At 46.2% G+C, this 15,422-nt stretch overlaps 1 protein-coding gene across 9 annotated transcripts in view; it reads right to left on the bottom strand.

Moving 5' to 3' along the window:
• The window catches only part of Cacna1e (calcium voltage-gated channel subunit alpha1 E), a 476,043-nt gene extending 465,159 nt beyond the window's left edge, over nucleotides 1-10,884 (bottom strand). For 8 of the 9 annotated variants that reach the window (XM_057770436.1, XM_057770443.1, XM_057770440.1 and 5 more), the window contains exon 1: nucleotides 10,154-10,587. The gene's annotated coding sequence lies outside the window, so the exon portion shown is untranslated. Of the gene's footprint in view, nucleotides 1-10,153; nucleotides 10,588-10,765 lie in introns of those variants that run through there. The other variant, XM_057770437.1, reaches the window with a different exon arrangement.
• Nucleotides 10,885-15,422: the final 4,538 nt, after the last annotated feature.

Below are 15,422 nucleotides of genomic sequence, written 5' to 3'. Positions count from 1 at the left end.
CCGTCCACAGCTTGGACAACTACTTCCCAAATCACTCTGAGCTTGACTGTGTGACTTGCTTTACGCAACAAAATAATAGCAAATGTGTCACAAATGAAGGATTGGAAAGGTTTGCACTTTGGGCCTTGCTCTCTTTGCTAGAATGTGAAATCTTTGTCGCTGAAAAAATGTGTATGTTAAAATCCACCTACTAGTGTGAGACCCCCGGAATGGGGTCTATACCTTGCGAAAGAAGCCCTGGAGGATTTCTTGTCCCTTCTGCCACATGGTTCCATGTCACTCAGCATGTAGGTGTATAGAGACGATCGAGAAAGAGTTGACAGCCTGTAGATGTGTGGTACCAAACTGACCATCCAATGTCAGTCAAGCCAACCCAAGACAAACCAACCCGCAGATTTGCAAAAAATACTAAATGTTTGTTATTTTAGACTTCTGAGTTTGGGAATGGTTTCTTGGGCAGAAAAAAACTAACTGAAAAAAAAAAAACACAAGGGTTTGGGTGCATAGAGATGGTATTGAAACTCATAAGAATGAGACAGCCTTGTCACCGACTTGAAGGTCCTTGTTCTCTCAATATAAATCCCTTGCCCTTAGTCACAGCCCTTTCTGAAGTTTTTCTTAACAGTTAGTATGTTACAGACAAACTGAGGATCACATTTCTTCTGGGAGGAGCATTATTCTTTTCATAAAATAATAACAATCTTTCATATGAACATATGGTGCATACACACACACACACAAACACACACATGCATGAAGCTTATGGAAAAGGTTCCATGCGGCTTTTAAACATCTTCAGTGCTGGGCATCCCTCCCTCTCCCACACTTCCTCCACCCTGCTTATTGATATTCGGTGGCTTCTGGGGAGAGTTCGTTTTCATTAAGGATGTGGTCCCTAGGAGGTCGACCGTGCTGCAGTGGATGGTCCCACACCCATAAGTATTTGGGTAGCACAAACTGGACTGGGTGGCAAATATGTCTTTAAAAAGAAGATATGCCTGGCAGTGGTGGCACATGCCTTTAATCCCAGCACTCGGGAAGCAGAGAAACCCTGTCTCAAAAAACCAAAAAAAAAAAAAAAGACATAAAGTTTGGAATGGGAGAAGGGTGAGGTGGATCTGGGAGGAGTTAGAGAAAAGAGTGGAGGTGAATACAAACAACTACATGGCATAAATCAAAGTTTACTATTTATTAATAAGTAATCACTAAAATTAATAAAATAATATATTGAAATTTATTGGGTATAAAGTTGGCAAGATATAGAATTCTTCCACTTAAGTTTCCCAGTAGCACTTTCTACACACACACACGCATGCACCATCACATCACAACCTCAGTCAAGTCCTCACTGTGTCTCAGGAACTGATGGGTCCTTGCTATCACTTCACAATCAGCCTGTGATAAGGACGTTATCGAAGACACTCAGTGAATGCGATGCCATCTGCAGAGAAGATGCACCATGATGGACAGAAGCAAAAATCAGGATTTCCACAGGTTCCATAGTGGCTTTTTACTTGGCTAAATTATCAACTTATTGACTGCCCACTAAGGACAAACCATTAAAGAAACACTGATAAGAGACAAAGTCCTTGGTTATCAGGACCTCGCAGTCTGTAAGGTCAGCAGCTCCCTGGTGGCAGGGGTAAGCCCAAGATGCTCAGAGACTATGAAAAAAGGACCCACGGGTGCATGAAGGGAATGCAGGATGCCTCCTGGAAGAAATAACTGTGGCTAGGGAGGTCCTCATGCAGAGACCAAGTCAGGTTCAAGGTAAATTATAACAGGGAGCTGAGTGGGAAGACAGATGGGAGAGGAGTCAGAGTGACGCCTGGGTTTCTGGCTTGTTAATGAAATGAATGTTGGTACCGCTTGCTGAAGGAGGCTATGATGGGAGGACCAGAGGAGGTAAAGGAGGGTGGGTTTGTTTCTAAATAAGGTGACTCTGCAATAACATGAAGCACTAAAGTAAGACTATCCACTGTTCTACTGGGGTGAAATTCTGAATAAAAGAGAATCCTGGGTTGGAAAAGAAATGTGGAGGGCAATATAGCATGTGGGTGATGGCTGAAAACAGAAGGGGAGAAAACCCTCTGGGAGGATTTACGCCATAGGAGAAAAGCCAGGGTGCAGCCAGGAAGCATCTGCACAGAAGGATCAGTCATTTAGTCCCCCTCTAAAGATGCCAGTCAACACACAGGGGAAAGTTCCCATGAGATACCAGCAAGGGACTTAGGTATCGAGTCTCGGATACTCCAGTTCTCCACTTATCACTCCACTGTAAGTGGACAGAGAATTATTAGCATTAAAATGTGAACGATTAATAGCATGCATCCATGAACACGTATGCGTTTTAATTAGGACTCCAAACTTTACAATGGTTCTACATTGGAAACCAAGACTTGACTGAAACTTAGCCAGCCCCATCTCCTCCCTCCCTACCTATTGTTATCTCCCAATTTATAGGCCCTTTTGCTTATCAGCAAAATGTGAATAAGGATTCCTTAGCTCAGAGAGTGAAGATAGGTAGTACACTACCGCCTAGGGCAAATACCCAATAGCAGCCTTCATCCATCCTTCTAACCAAATTTCTCAAACCTTCACATGCATCTGATTTACTTGATGGCCATCCACTCCCAGCATGGTTCTGACTCAGAACTGTGGGGGTGCAGCAGAGAAATTAATTCTTAGTGGTGCTGATCTTGCTGTACTCTAGGACTGACCATCTCCCTGAAGTTTCCCAGAAACTGAATATGTAGTTCTGATAACGACTATGGATCTAAGTCCTAGGCTTTAAGTGCAGGAAGGATGGTAAGCCATGGTAGAATAAGAGACGGGGCAGGGCAGGGCAGAGCCTACTGGCTCAACTACTACCCAAGCCTTTCTGGACCTAGAAGTTAAATAATTCACGCCTCCATGTTTGAAAAGCTATATTGACACCACCCTCAATCAAGGAAGGGAGTGGGTCTGTAGAGCCATGGACAACAGGCAACACAGTAGACTAAGGTTTCCTCCATAACTGGGGAGATTAGTGAGGTGTAAGGGGGCTGGAGAGAGTTAAAGACAATAGAAGCTGGCCTGGCAGCAGGGCAAGAGCAGTCTCCCTCCGTGGTCTGTGGGTAGGAAGGAAGCCGGTGGGATCTCTCCCCACCTTCAGATAAGTCACCATCTGCTCTGGGTTAGCAAGAAACTAACCTGAAACAGCCTGGGGAATTCTACCAACTCTGCAATACCATCCCCCACTATCTCTCCGGGCCTTGGTGCTGCCCAGGAAACAGGTGGCTAGAAATCTCTAGACAAGCCCATCAGTAACAGGAATGGAAGGAAAGTGTCTTCTTTTGACAAATGCCTGTCACAGGCGTCATCTGCTTTTATGTCTTAAAGATCTCCTTTGGACTCCCATTTCCATCTGTAATTTCATACAGCCCACATTCACTACTAGGCTAGGTAGTGAAATTGATAATATTAATGAATCACCATGCTCAGCTCACAGAGTTCTGTCTGGGGTATAAAATGTTGAGTTTACTTTGTAGCCTATAAAACAATTTCACATACCACTTAATTTATTCCTCGCACGCTGAAGAAAATTGCCGATATGAATCCTCTTCCATTTTTTTATCGTTCTGATCCTCGACTTAAATATCACCTCTTCAGGAGCCTTCGGTGACATGCCAATCTAAAGTCACTCTGTCCCTGCCACATTGCCTTAGATTAATCCTCTGAATAACATTCATCATGGGCTGATTTTGTTTCACTCTCTCTGTAGCAGAATATGAATTTTATGAAAGTGGGCTATTTGGCTGTCTTGTTCATTGCTGTAGTCTCAATATCCAAATCATTACCCAGCCCAGAACTGGTACCTGGGCCATGTTTATGTGGGGGGGGGGGTTGGAAAGAAAGACAGGAGATGGAGGCAAGGAAGGAGAAAAATATGGAAAGAGGGAGGAGTAACGAAATAAAAGACAGGAATTAGAAAGGAAAAGAGAAGATGAGGGCAAGGGGAAGGAAGGAAGAAGAGGAGGGAGGGGGAAGGATGAAGGAAGAAGGGGGAAGGGAGGGTTAGGTAGTATCCCCACCCAGCAATGAAGCTAGAACATACCCTGGCGCTTTGCAAGCCCCGCCCACAGTCTAGGCCCTTCCTCTCTCCCCATCCCAGGGTCACTCTAAGCCAGTACTCAGGTTCTAACGTTGCCAGCTGACTCTCCTCACCTGAGAACAGAGGTAGATCCAATTAGCACTCAGGCCTGAGCTCTGGTCAGCTCACTCAGAGCTGTAATGAAGGAAACCCGGACTTAGGAGTTGTTCATGTGTCATCTGTCACTGTGAACCACTCCTCTATGGAACGGTAGGACTTATGCTATATTTATAGGATTGTTACATTCGAGAAAACATCAATCAAGGACTAAATAAGTCAAGAATAACTCAATTTTCTTTTAAAAAGCAAAAATGTAAAATGTTCCTCATCATGTTTTAAATTAAGAATGAAGAACAAAATTTCTATTCAGTAAATAAAGCAAATGAAAAAAATCTATTATATGATTAGTTGGGGCTAAGAGGGGGAGATGAAGGAAAAAGAAAAAAGGAAGAAAGACAGAATCATGGAAGAGTCATTCATCTTAAAAGGGGAAGAGGCCTCTTGTGACCACTGATGATCCAAAAGATGGAATACAGTGCTTGTGTATGGACAGTCCTCTCTTGATCAAACAGCCAACAAGGATTAAAGCAAGACCAGACCCACTATGCTATAGTCAGAGAGCATGCAGTTTGACAAGACAAAGATTTTCTTAAAGTACTATACTTAGTTGGAAAAACCAGTCACTTAAGACCAAGAACCATGCCCAGGGGCTGGGAAGAGGGCTCTGTTTCTATAGTTCTTGCTTACAAGCACAAGGACCTGAGTTCAATCCCCAGAACCCATACTTCAAACAAAGAAAAAAGCAGAGCATGGTGACATACTTGTAACACTAGAGCTAAGAAAGCAGACACAGGCACTAGACCTATGGGGTAATCCCAGGCCAGTGAGTGAGAGACCATGCCTCAAACAAGAGACAGACTACATCTGAAGAACAGTGACTGAGTTTGTCCTCTGGCCTTCACACACACACACACACACACACACAAACACATACACAAACACACACACACACACGCACGCGCGCACATACACACACGCACACACAAGCATATCTTACATTATTACTTTCCCACCTCTCCTAGAAAAGGCCAGATGTGTATCTAGCTGATGCTGAGGGACAGGAAGTTACAGTTATATTCTTGTAACTACATCAGCCTCTCTGTCAGTGAGAGGTGAGCCCATCCTCAGCCCTAGGCTGTGCTGTTACACAAGCCAGAAAGTTTACAAAAGCCCATGAGGACAGATTCACATCCAGGCCATAGGCTGTGTGCCTGAGGCAGAATCACACCTTCCTCCAGTCCCCTCGGGATGCTGTGCCCCCCTCTAACTCACCCATCTGCTGCTTTCAGCCCCATATGAGAATATATAGCATGATTCTCTTCACCTGAGTCCTAGACTCATGTTTATGACAGAATTTTTTTTCAGATGTGGCCAGTGAAATTATAAAGCCTGGAAATTTCAATTCTGGCTCTTTCCAAGCAATGTCCCAAGAACATGAATGAGAGCCCTGTATCTTCAGTGAGGCTGCATTCTGTCTCAGAATCTCATTCACTGCAATCCCAAGTCTAAGTGTGTCTCACAGACAACACAACTCCCTAGAATCCTCATGTTCATGACAAAGCTGTCAGGCCTTAACACCAATTTTCCCACTTACATCTTTGCTGCTGCCAGGAAGGCACCCATCTTCAGGTAAGCCAATCTATATGACAACAAATGGTTTTATACTGAGCTTTTTTGTTGCAAATAGCTTCAGAGTTTATAAATGTATACTAGGTCCAATAGCCTAGATCCCGGCTCCCCACAACACTATAAACACCATGAAGACAAAGACTATTACTCTTCTCTCTTTAGAGACCACGAGCTCCCATGGTCCTGCCTCCCACCCTCCTCCTCTTCCCCTACTGCTCAGCTGACAAGTCAGAGAATGCTTGTTAACATCCTGCTACTCTTTCTGCTTTTCCTAGCTTTCCCTCGCTTATTGGGAAGGCAAGGTAACATACACCAGGAAGAAGAAATGCATTCTTCTGACCAGAAAAAAAAATTTTCCACTACATAACTGACTTGCCCACTGGAGACCAAGAACAGTTGGTGCCCTTCTCACATGGTCTCCTCTGTCTGCCACCACTAAGAGAGAAGACAAAATAAGGAATGGCTTTGACTTTCAATGGCTAATTTTGAATGTCAACTTGACATATATTGGAAGCAGAAACCTCAAATGAAAACTTGCTCCCATCAGACTGGCCTATAGGCATGTCAGAGGGGGCATTTTCTTGATTGCTAATTGATGGAAAAATGCCCAGTACTCTGTGGGTAGTACCATCTCTAGGCAGACAGGCTTAGACTATATAAAAAAGCAAGTTGACCACAAACCTTGAAGAAAGCTGGTAAGGAGTGCTCCTCTGTGGTTTCTGCTTCAGGTTCTACCTCTAGGTTCCTGCTTTGAGCTCCTGCTCGGGCCTCCCTTGCTGATGGACCATATCCCTCAAGCTGAAATAAACCTTTTCCTCCACAAATTGGTTTGGTTGCAGCATTTAGCACAGCAACAGAAAGGCAAACTAAATCACCTAGGATCTGCAGGGCAAAAACTAGATCATCTAGGATCTTCAGGGCACAAAAAGCAAAGTCACACAGGACTATAAGATCTCAGATTGCTGCTGTTAAGGTCAATACCAATGGCTCATCTGACCCAACCCTCACTTTGGGATAGAATAAGACCCAGGTATGTTAGTGACTTACCCATGGCTACTTATTGGGGCCAAATTATGGTATAAATGAAGTGTCTGACAAATGCTTTTTTCTCTGCTTTACCCCACCCCCAGTCTGTCTGCTTTCCCTCTGTTCTTCTTGGTCTGATAAATTACAGTGATAGATGGTAAAATGGAAGTGTAAAAAGTTAGAAACATGTCCAGAATTATCTACTTCAGGCTTAAGTTTTGCCTTCCTGCTGGAATGGGCATTTGGGTGCACCCATGGCCTTATCAACTGGGGACAGGCATGCTCCTCACTGATCTGCAAAATCCCTTCAGGGAAAGCCAGAAGTGGGAAGGTCATTTCCAAGTCAGCCACTAACACCATGAGTGAAGCAAAGCTCCCTAACTAAAACGTCCTGACACTGAGCAGCAGACAGTGACATACACACTACCTTTCTGTCTGACAATCCTATCACCTCAGGTAGGGTCATGTGCACACTAGCCTGGGATCCATGACGAAGACTATTCCAAGTGGCCAGAGAGGAAATAAGGGACACAAACTTCACGGACACCAAGCAATGACACTACTGACGAAAGAAGAAGTCAGAAGTGACATGAAACAAGAGCCAGGAAGACAGAGACATCACTTTCCACCTATAGATAACAGATGCTTTAAATGTCAACTGACCCCATCCACTTCAGCACCGAAGCAGCATTGTGTGGGGCAAGTCAGCCAGCCTTGGATTTAACCCCAGCTCTGTCTCCTACTTCTGGGTGATCTGAGCAAGTTACTTTCCTTAGCTTCAACTTCTTCATTGATAAAATGTAGGTACACCCTTGATAGGCGTGGGCAAGGATTCATTATGGTAAAGTCTAGAAACTGCTCAAGATAGCGTCTGGAAACGAAAGCCCTTAATAAGTAGTAGCTAATTTTTTTCAAAGCCTGAAATGATTTAGTTACCTGGAAGACTCATGGGTTCCAGGGGAGGAATGACACTGTGATTGACCTGTCCCTAAGAAGGCTTATCTTTCCTTAGCACAGCAAAGAAGTAAATGCCAGACATTTTCCTACAAAACTATGCTTCTGGAATATGGGTTTCTCAGTTGAAACCCGGATAACATCTAGGAATTTCTCCTCTCTCTCTCTCTCTCTTTCTCTTTCTCTCTCTCTCTCTCTCTCTCTCTCTCTTCTCTTCTCTTCTCTTCTCTTCTCTTCTCTTCTCTTCTCTTCTCTCAAGCCCAGCACTCAGTCACAGCCTCAGAGGTGGCAGCATGGACCCAAAGGCTCAGTCCTGGGTGGGAGTGCAGTCATTGCTGTCCATCATGCAGCCACCAGCCCTGTGCTCACAACTCCTGGCAGGATGGTCTCCTCAAAGCCCCAGGTCCATAAATCCCACAAGGAAATAGACTAGGAACAGAAAGGGTTCCATGGAAACCACTCTCAAAGTTGCTATCCCTACAGTATCTAAGCATGAAGTCCCACTCTGGGCACGGGCAGTTCACAGAATCTGGTTTCCATTGTTTGGCTTTTTGATTGTGTGGTGTTTTTGTTTGGTTTTGGGTTTGGCTTTTTATTGATTTGTGGTTTGATGTTTGTGTTTTGGAGCTGATGCCCAAACCCAGGACCTTGAACATGCTCAATAAACACCCTACTGTTGATTTACATCCCTTACCCAGAAGTACATATTTTTTATTTGAATTTTTCAGACAGAATTGAAAAGAAGTCCTAGAATCTGAGTCAGAACTGTTCCAAATAGGAAAGCTACAAAATATGACATGAATGCAGGACATGTTATTCTGACCTCTGACCATGTGTTCAATCATGTGTCCATTATCCATCTCTACCTGGACAGACAGTTCATATACAACCTCAAAAGTACCCAGACTTAGACAATAATTGGTATAATTACCCATACTCCAAAGTGGCAAAAGCATCTTTGGCCAGAGACTTAGCAGGTAAGAGACCTGCAGAAAGCAATAAAACAAAAGGCCATCTTTTTCTGGGCACTAGAGACAGGAACCACACTTTCGCAAGAGAGGGAGCTCTATTTTCCAGCAGTTTCTGGAAGTTCCCTCCAATGTCTTATACCCCACCTTCCTTCCAGTGCAGCAAGCCCCTCTTCTGGTTCTCACAATGAACTAGTTCTTATTTCAGTATTAAAAGACCTCTTCCTTTCATGAAAACACTTCTCCCTGGTCAGGTTTCCCAGCCTCCCCTTGGGACTAAGACATTCTGCCCTCCCCGGAGGATGATCCTCTATGACACAATGTAAGTCTCATCCTCCAAGAACATGAGTGACTGTTTCAACACATGGACCTGGGAAGGGAAAGGACTTGATTGTTCCCAGGTCTGGGTTATCCACCAACCGACTCAGCCTGAAACACTGGCTCTGATGTGTCACCGTCACAGAGGAGTCAAAGATACCCACCTCCCTCCTCCCCCCAATCTACATAGACCTTGGACAAGAGGCCAGACTGCCACATTGGTCCCCACATAACAGAGGAAGCCTAGATGGGGGCGATGCGGGAAAGTATCTGCCATCATCCTCTCTAGATCACCCACATAAAAGGCACGGAACATGAGTGTACTGCCCCTCCATTCTGTTCAGGGAGACATCCAAATCTGATCATAAAGGCAAGTCACTCTAGCCTGGTCTACCTTGGTATTCTCCACCCAAGCCACATTTTCAGGAAAGGACCAAATGTCTGCCCCAACTAGCAGCTCCGAGAGACACCCAGGCCACCCTACACCAGGATGGATTCACTTCCAAAAGCACATGTAGCCTCCTTCACAGAAACTTCACTAGAAGCTCAACCCCTTGCTGGACACTTTCTCAACAGTCCCCCACAAAACTTGTCTCCATTGGGGACTGGCGAGCTGCTTTTGTCCGCAGTCATGGACCGGCTTTGAGAGGCTCTGAGGCTAGTGAAAATCCCCAGGCCCTCGTCTACCAGGAGTGGGGCTCCATGTCTGTGGCAACAGTGAGACTCCCTAGCTGTGGGGTGAGAAATGTAAGCTCCAAACCAAATGCCACCCCTAGGACCCCACCAAGGGGCACGCAATTGGCTCCTGGAATATTCTAACAAGGTGCTGTCCAGGCTGGGGCAATTGCTGGAGAAGTTGAAAATGGAAAGACGGCATACAGAAGAGCTGGTAAGGAGCCTTCCAAGAAGGTCTGGCCCAGATCAGACCTCCGAGGTCCAGGGACCCCCAACAGGTAGCAGCAGCAGGAGATTCGCGCTGCCTCCAGGAGGAAAAACGCAGCCGGGCTTGTGGCCACGCTGACACCGGCAGCCCCATCCTCAGCTGCAAAAACCCAACCTCACTCACCTTGAATTAATGCAGAGTCCCGCGCTCAGCTGAAGGAGGGCGTGCTAGTAATCCCGAGGCATCATTGAATTGTTTTAAAAGAGCAAAAGGGTGGGGGGAGGGGAACTGAGAGAGGGAGACCGAGGGACGAAGAGAAAGTGGGGTAGGAGAGGTGGTGAAATTGAGGGGAAAAGAAGGTAAAGTCTACAAAAAGAGACGCAGGGGAGGGAAAGAAAACAAAATTAATAAATGAAAAAAAGAGACAGTTCGGGGGACGGAGGGAGGAAAAAAAAATCTGTCTCCTGCCCACACAGTGCAAAAGAAATTTCTGGCATTCAGAAAGACTCTCACACTTGCACCTTCAGAGGGGGTAGCTGAGGGATAGAGAAAGAAGACAGGAGGGTATTCAAACGGAGAAGAAATCTCTCTGTCCAGGCAGCGCAGCCCCAGAGAGCTGTGTGGAGCAGGCAGGAGGCGGGCAAGACGAACACGGGAGCGCGCAGAGGCTGCGGGGAGGGGCAGGGGGGCAGCGCAACGCTGGGTTTATTCACAGATCAGTGTAGTAACCAGGCTGAGGTCCAGAAAATTAGGTCAGGGTTTCTGAAAAAAAAAAAAAAAAAAAAGTTCACTGACCTCAAACTTCCGCGAGTGGTTTCCACTGAAGCACTGAATCTCCAGGCAGTTCCTCCTTCAACCCCGATCTCCGCACCCCCTGCGCTAAACCTCACCAGAATCCTAGACTGGCCTCACAGGGTAGGAAAAGTGATCAGAAGAATACTCACTACCTCTAAAGAGAAATAAAAGCCACTTGGGGCTTCTGGAGTCAAGAGTGGATAGTGGGAGAGAACACCGTCCCTGAGCCCAGCAATGCCCAAGAAAGGGGACCCCCACCCCAGGAAGGAACCTCTCTGCAGTCGGTGGCATTCTCTGAGGATACTCAGGGTCCAGTTGAGAACTCCAAGGAAAGCCAACCTGTTCCCTGAGGGCTGCCTTAAAAATTAGTGAGTCAAGCTGGGGTTTCCACATCCTGCTAGATTTGATCTCTGGGGTTTCCTCTCTCCCGTTTCTCTGGCTACCAGAGCACTGAAAATGCCTGCAAGAGTCACATGGGCAAGGGTTACTTCCATCTTCATCAACAGATTCCAACAGAGAAGAGGGAGAGGCAGTATGACCGGAGGGAGGAGAAAAGAACCAGAGGGAGGAGAAAAGAACTGGAAGGGGGTAGGGAGCAGCACCCTTCCCTCACCTCGCTCACACTCTGAACTTGGCCCTGGCCATTCCTCTGCAGGTTTCCTTGAAGGTTTCAAAGTGAAAGGGACACTTGGCCTGTTCACTCTGAGTTTCCCATGACTGACAGCACAGACCCTCTCTACTCAACTAAGCCAACTCCGCACACTGTCCTCTGCCTGACACCCAGAGGAGCTGGGAAACACCCCATGGAAGGAGGTAGAATGGCCAGGAGGCCACAGCAGCTACGCTTTCCTCTGAGTCCAGCGGGAGATGGATGTGAAAGTCTGGGGCTGTGCCATCTGCTTGCTCCCATTTCACTGCCCCTTCCTCCCAAACAGGAAAGTCTGCCTGGGAGGTTCGTCCAGGTTTGTCTCGTGAGCAGTCAGAACCATGACTCTAGGTCAGATGATGGGTAAACTTTCTCACCAAGCCCCCAAAAATGTTAGTCTATCTCAATACGTAAGATTTTCAGTAAACTGAGTCACTAGCCCCAACATTAATCAAGCAAAGCACTGGACATGGGGGGGGGCTATATATCAGTTTCTCAGAAGCCAAAAACAGTTCTGTGAATCAACTGTACCTCATTAGAGGGCGGGGGTATGTATGTTTAAACAAAAAATGCCTCCACAGAGGTGGCAAGATGTTTGCTACCAAATCTAACAACCTGAGTTCAATCCCCAACCCACATGCTAGACAGAACTAATTCTAGCAAGCAGTCCTCTGGCACATACATGTGGCCTGTGCATCCTCACAATACAAACATAAACAAATAAAGAAATGTAACTTTAAAAAGCCTCAGACGCCTTCTTAGGCAGGAGAGGCCAAAGTCTTCCACTGTAGAAGTAAATGCTCATCCCTAAGAAGAAGCTGCATAAAGCCAGAAGGAGAGGTCCTCCGACTTCAGAGAATCAATCAGCCAACCAAGAAGAGGAGGCCCTCCCCTGAATCAACTTCAGAACAACATATTAGAGTCTGCAGGAAGGAAAATGATAACTCCGTATCCTGGCCCCTGCCCACAACATAGACACACACCGACATAATTCCAGCCATGGATGCTTTCCCCATGATATCTGAGGTTCCTTTTTCTTTTCTTTTTAACTGAAAGTTTCTGGAACTAGACTAACAGAAGGCGATGGTTCACTGGCTTGGAATCTCCTCCAGAGAAGAGCATCCGTGCTCACCCCCTCCACCATCCAAACAAACAACGACCATGCCCACAAACAAAATTCTCCTGACAGCCCCTTCCAACATTGGGAGAGTGCCACCGATCTGATGGCCATGGAAGAGCCCCTGTGCCTGTTCAATGTGACAGTTCAGTCCTAACGGCTAAGGCCAACCCTCTGGATACACCTGCTATTTTATTTCGAGTCTGTGAATACAAGTAATTGAACAATTCTAACAATATGCTGTCCTTTCAGACACAAAGAAAACATCCCTTTGATTCTTATCCCATTTGAATGAGCCCTGGCTGTTGCTGTAAGGCAGAGGAAGGGAGGAAGCAGGGAGTGAGAAAGTAGACTGGGAGGCAGGAATCCATCTCAGCAGACACACATGCCCCTCTCCAAGCAGGGGAAAGGGCCAGGTGACTGGCACTCCTTCTCAAGCCTCTAGGACCCTCAGCAGGAGAAAGCGCCGGGTGACTGGCACTTCTGCAAATCTTTACCCTGGCAGAAGCACCTTGCAGTCCTGGTTTAGACCTATGCCTGACACTGCACTCCCTAATGGGACTTTACTCCATACTGGGGCCATGGCTTCAAAGAAAAGACCCTGCTTTAATAATTCAGCCGGCTTGAATGCCATTTAGTATCCATAGCAACTAGTTCCCTGACATCTAGTTGTAGGCAGGATGTGGCTAGAAGGAGGGAAAAGAGGATGAAGGGAAGGAGAAAAAGGGAGAAAAGATAGGCAAAGAAAACAAGGTCAGATCTTGTTTCAACTTTCTTTCACTCCTCGTCTTGATCCTGAGGATACAAAGCCTGCAGAACTCCTCTGAACCTTCTCCTCACTCAGCCTTGGCTCCCTCCCACCCGGCCTCCGCCCTTCCCCTCTTCTCTACTAGAAATTGGGAGATCCAGACTCCTGACTCAGCATTCCAACTCAGCACCTTGGGAAAGCTTGCTTGCTTATTTATCTCTTTGCTTTTTCTTATCTTCCTTTCCTTTAAATAAGGGGACCATGTGTGTTTACTGTGTCCTGCCAGTTCTTACCATATGTGATTCTATGGTCCTCTCCCCTCCCTACACCCTGCAGCCTGTCATCTCTGTCCAGCTGTGTCTGGTGCTCTCCATCTCTCACACCCTTTGTTCTTACCTACCTATAATCTACCTATCTATCATTTATCTACCTGTCTATCTATCATCTATCTATCTACCTGTCATCTATCTACCTGTCTATCTATCCTCTATCTACCTATGTATCTATCTATCCATCATCTATCTACCTGTCTATCATTTATCTTTCTATCTCATTTTAAGCTAATATTTTTTAATTGTCTATCATTTATCTTTCTATCTATCTATCTATCATCTCATTTTAAGCTAATATTTTTTAATTAAAATTCTACTTCCCTTGTGAAAAGCATGCTGTCACTCCAGTGATGGTCCTTCATCCTGCAGGTTACACACCAAACACCAGCTCTTCTCAGAATCCTCCAAGTCCCTGCGGTCAGGATCAGCACTCCCCCTTGTAAGCTCCCACAGCCCTGACTAACCCCTGTTGTGTCTTATCTCTATATTGCAATTGCCTTCTCATCTGTTGTCCCCTCCAGCTGGCAGGTGAGTACACACAGGGCAAAAGGGAGCCTTCCTCCCCGCTCTGTCCCCAGCGCCTGCTTCTTGGGAGGCAGTGAGAAGGAGATGCTGAATGAAAAAGGGTAAATAATCTACAGCCACAGGCTTCTGAATCATAGCTTGTTAAAGACTTTAAAGGACTCAGGGAAAGGAAGGGCAGGAGGGGCTGATTGGATACTATAATGGATACAGAAACAAGACGAACTCCTCTTCCTCCCCAGACTGTTCTGAGAAGATGAGAAACAAAGAGAAGGGAGCTTGGTGTGAAGGACCCAGAAGGGACTCAGCAGAAATGGGGAGACAATGGTGTGTGTGGGGGGATCCCCTCAGCCCATCTCAAGGCTACTCTAGCACCATTTGGGAAAACCCTAATGGTTACTACACACTAAGTGACACAGCCATGCCTCAAACTGCCTGAGAGCAACCATCTCAGCCTTCTCTCCTGGCCCCATTCTCCCTGGGAACAAGGCCACAAGGGAAGCAGATGGAGGCTGTGATGTGGCTGCCAGAAGGACATGGGCCAGGGGGCAGTCCTTTGGAACCGACTGAAGATGCTAATGTAGATTTCTGTCTTCGAGGAAGTAGCTACTGTAAAAGTGAAGAAAATATTCTGTGAGTTGGCATTTTTTAATGGACAAACAAAACCTATGAATTTAAAAATATTTGCCTATAAATGTGAATGAAAGGTAGGAATTCAGCAGAGGAAGGTTCCTCCCTGATGTTCAGTAATGAAGTCCTTCACTCCTCCATCATAGGAAGGTAAGTCTCTCTCTCTCTCTCTCTCTCTCTCTCTCTCTCTCTCTCACACACACACACACACACACACACACACACACACACACGTGCACAGAGCCCCAGTTAAACTGAGACAGACTCCAGCCAGGGACCAAGATTTACATGGTGTGCAGCCCCCACCCATAACCCAGAAAGCCAGGCACTCCTGGCTTGGCGCCCCAGCCATCACACAGCTTTTTCCCCAAATAATCCTTTAATCCAGACGGAGCTGCCTACCCTCAAAGATCTGCCAAGTGACACACAATCTCCTTGATATTATGCACAGAGTGAGTGGCACATTTCATTAGCAGACTCCCATGAGTTGCCCTCACTAGCCCAGCCTCACGAGCAACCTTCACACACCCCTCATCCAACGCACAAGCTAGTCGAAAAAGCAGTGAGGTCCAAGACAGACGGCAAGAAAACAAAAAGAGAAAAAGGGGGGAAAGTACATGACTTCAGAAATGACACGGCTTTATAGAAATGATAATCTCATG

Source organism: Chionomys nivalis, chromosome 5 (genome assembly GCF_950005125.1).
Source record: "Chionomys nivalis chromosome 5, mChiNiv1.1, whole genome shotgun sequence".
NCBI lineage: Eukaryota > Metazoa > Chordata > Mammalia > Rodentia > Cricetidae > Chionomys > Chionomys nivalis.
Note: the sequence above shows the minus strand (reverse complement) of the source record. Positions and strands in the feature narration are given on the sequence as shown.